Source organism: Salvelinus sp. IW2-2015, linkage group LG3 (genome assembly GCF_002910315.2).
Source record: "Salvelinus sp. IW2-2015 linkage group LG3, ASM291031v2, whole genome shotgun sequence".
Classification (NCBI taxonomy): Eukaryota; Metazoa; Chordata; class Actinopteri; order Salmoniformes; family Salmonidae; genus Salvelinus; species Salvelinus sp. IW2-2015.
Genome location: NC_036840.1, coordinates 31695314 through 31699556, shown reverse-complemented (window position 1 = coordinate 31699556; position 4243 = coordinate 31695314).

The window sequence follows — 4243 nt, the reverse complement described above, 5'->3', positions numbered from 1 at the left end:
GAGCAAAATAATACTGAACAAAATAAAATAAAAACAAAATAAAAAGTTATTTAGGTCTGTTCTGGGAGCAAGACATCCGGTCCGCGACGGGCTGTTGTCTTTTTGTAATTCCGTGATTGACTGTAGACCCTGCCATACCCTTTTGTGTCTGAACTGTTTGAATGCGACTCTACTTTGTCTCTATACGGGACTTAGCTTGTTTGATGCCTGCGGAGGAATAGCCTACACTGTTTGTATTCGGTCATGTTTCCGGTCACCTTGCCTGTTAAACCAGTGGTTCGCGCTTTCAGTTTCACGCGAATGCTGCCATTCAATCCACGGTTTCGGTTGGGAATTTTAATCGTTGCTTGGGTACGACATCGTCAATTGCACTTTCTAATGAACTCGCTCACCGAATCAGCGTATTCGTCAATGTGGTTGTTGGACGCAATGCGGAACACTATCCCAATCCACGTGATCGAAGCAAGTCTTGAAGCTGGAATCATATGGTCGGACCAGCGTTGAACAGACCTGAGCGGAGAGCTTGCTGTTTTAGTTTCTGTTTTGTAGGCTGGAAAGCAACAAAATGGAGTCGTGGTCAGCTTTTCCGAAAGGAGGTGGGGAGGGCCTTATATGCGGTCGCGGAAGTTAGTATAACACAGATCCAAGGTTTTACCAGCCCCTGTAGCACAATCGATATGCTGATAGAATTTAGGGAGTTTGTGTTTCAGATTAGCCTTGTTAAAATCCCCAGCTACGATGAATGCAGCCTCAGGGTGTGTGGTTCCAGTTTACAAAGAGTCAGATAAAGTCTCCCTCCTGTCCGGAGCTGCCATAGCTCCCTCCGTCCGGGGCTGCCAGAGTCGCCCTCCTGTCGGGGGGCCCGCTGCAAGGGTCCCAGTCCGGGTCGCGACCAAGGGTCCTGGCCACCTAAGTGGGCCAAGACTAAGGTGGGCGGGGTCCACGTCCCGCGAAGAGCCGCCACCGCGGATAGATGCCCCCCAGACCCTCCCTATAGGTTTAGGTTTTGCGGCCGGAGTCCGCACCTTTGGGGGGGTACTGTTACGCCCTGACCTTAGATCCTTTTATGTCTCTATTTTGGTTTGGTGCAGGCGTGAGTTGGTGGCTCTATGTCTTGCATTCTATGTTATTTTTCTATGCTTTCTATTTCTTTGTGTTTGGCCGTGTGTGTTCTCAATCAGAGGCAGCTGTCTATCGTTGTCTCTGATTGAGAACCAACTAGGTAGCCTTTTTCCACCTGTGTGTTGTGAGTAGTTGTTTTCTGTCTTTGTGTCTGCACCAGACAGAACTGTTTCGTGTTGGTCTATTTTTGATTATGTCTTAGTGTTCTGAGTTAAATACATTTTAACATGGACACTTACCACGCTGCGTTTTGGTCCGAACCTGACTACTCTTCATCAGACGAAGAGGATCGTTACAGGGACGCTTGCAAGCCAAAAAACACCATCCCAACGTGAAGCACGGGAGTGGCAGCATCATGTTGTGGGGGTACTTTGCTGCAGATGGGACTGGTGCACTTCACAAAATAGATGGCATCATGAGGCAGCAATATGTGGATATATTGAAGCAACATCTCGAGACATCAGTCAGGAAGTTAAAGCTTGGTCGCAAATGGGTCTTCCAAATGGACAATGACCCCAAGCATACTTCCAAGTTGTGGCAAATGGCTTAAGGACAACAAAGTCAAGGTATTGGAGTGGCCATCACAAAGCCCTGACCTCAATCCCACAGAAAATGTGTGGGCAGAACTGAAAAAGTGTGTGCGAGCAAGGAGGCCTACAAACCTGACTCAGTTACACCAGCTCTGTCAGGAGGAATGGGGCAAAAATTCACCCAACTTATTGTGGGAAGCTTGTAGAAGGTACCTGAAACATTTGACCAAAGTTAAACAATTTAAAGGCAATGCTACCAAGTGCTAATTGAGTGTATGTAAATTGAGTGTATGTAAACTGGGAATATGAAGAAATAAAAGCTGAAATAAAAAATCTTCTCTACTATTATTCTGATATTTCACATTCTTAAAAAGGTGGTGATCCTAACTGACCTAAGACAGGGAATTTTTACTAGGATTAAATATCAGGAATTTAAAAACTAAGTTTAAATGTATTTGCAATGGTGTATGTAAACTTCCGACTTCATATATATATATATATATATAAAATATCTAGGAAAATCCTTGACCCTGTTTGTCCTGATTTTCTCAAACAATGAACAGTACAATAGCAGGTACTTAACTACAGTGAACATCACAATAGCAGGTATTTAACTACATTGAACAGTACAATAGTAGGTATTTAACTACACTGAACAGTCCATCACCATCATTACCGTTGCCCCAACTAGACCTTGAGACATTCGTTTCCTCTCTACTGCATTATTTACCAATGTAACAGTTATGTCGGTGAGGCCATTATATTTTGTATGATATATTAAAGAAGACTGGTCTGACACACACACCCGCACACACACACAGGCACGCACACACACACACRCACACGCACACGCACACGCACACGCACACGCACACGCACACACACACGCAAATACACACACTCACCCACTCGCAGACACACACGTTGTTACTTCGCTGCAAAAAAAGATGACAGGTTAAACAACATGCTGCCAAACGCTCTGTACATCACGCCATGTCCATCTTTGAAGAGATATGCGAAGGCCAATCCTTTTGCATTTGCTTGCCGAATAATATCTTAAATGAAAATCTTAACTCTCAATTGCCCTTTGTCTCACCACGCCTCTAAATCTCACGCCACCTTTTCTAAGTCAACATCTGTGGGGAATCCTGAAGGAATTGAGGATGTTGTAGAGATAACAACACAGAATCCGCTGTGTGTACACTACTAATAGCTCTTCCCCAGAGGGTATGACAAGCAATATCAATCCAGATGACAAAATGAGTTCACCCACACACGCTAAAGCGCTCAGCCGCCTGGTCTTGAGGAATAAGTGGTAATTTTGGAGCAAAGAGTATAACATCTTGTCCCCTTGGCTTAAAAGAGGTGCATCAGACTGACGCTGATGATACGAATTGATCAGAGAGTCAAAGGATTATCTATTAAACACGCTTGMCCAGAATCCCTACCCCATCAGACTACATCGGTTCACTAAACATCTATTCCTTATGTCACTGATTGGTCATCTACAAACTATCTTGCATTGAGTAAAGTCATCATCGGTTCTGACCAGAGATGAGTCTTGGGCCGAAGTCTGATTGTGTTGTCTACTCTTTTTTTTATAGTAACCTAAAGATACATCATCAGGAGATAGCCAAACATGAATAGCGTGTCCATGTACTCCCTTAGCACAGTTAGCTTCAGGTCAGCATGTACAAGTGGGGAACCTGTACGAGTGTGAGGTTTGAAATGGAAATGTGTTTTTTTGCACAAATATAAGCACCCCCTATTTGACCTTTTAACCTCTTGAACAAACACTAGAACAAACTTTGTTCTTACATGACATTCACTTCATTGACAWGGAAGAGAGGACACTCATTGATAAGAGTGACGTGGTGTTGTCATTGACAAGAGCATCAATYAGACCTCTGAACATTAGCCGGCGCAAGTGGGATAAACAATGTATCAAATTACAATCTATTGAAAACAAATTTACAAAGAGGATTTTCCAATAAAGTGATTGCTGATATGCTTGTTTAAAAGTAATGCAGTGGCAAGGGAATGCTACTTGAATTGAATGTAGAGATGATTGAATATTCTGTATTTATTCTAAGATGTTCAAAGAAGACCATCAGAGGGAAAGTGATGCATTTCAATAAAACTCTCTATGAATGGAAACGGCATAATTGTATACCTTCCTTTCAAAATGTAAAGTGTAATTGGTTTAAAGCTGCAAAGATGATCCGCCATCATAGCTGCAATTATCAAAATACGATATCGTCCGTGATGCTCATAAATGATTTAATTTCTATCAACGGGTAATTGTATCATTGGTTTCAAAAGTGCTGAGGAATGGGATGGATCTGATTGATAAGCTCTTTGACTGGGAAATTACCGTCATGACTGGGTTCTTCCATACGGTGCACTCAGCATGTAATATAATAGCGACTGCTTTCGCTCCCTTTATGGATCTGCCCATTTTCATGTTGATTATACCTTTGTAATGGTTTCTATCTGGCTAGAGATGCTTTCAGAGAGATTTTAACCGAGTAAATGTAATTTCAGTCTCTGTGAAATATCACTGCTGTTCCCACTGCGACCCAGCCAAGCCT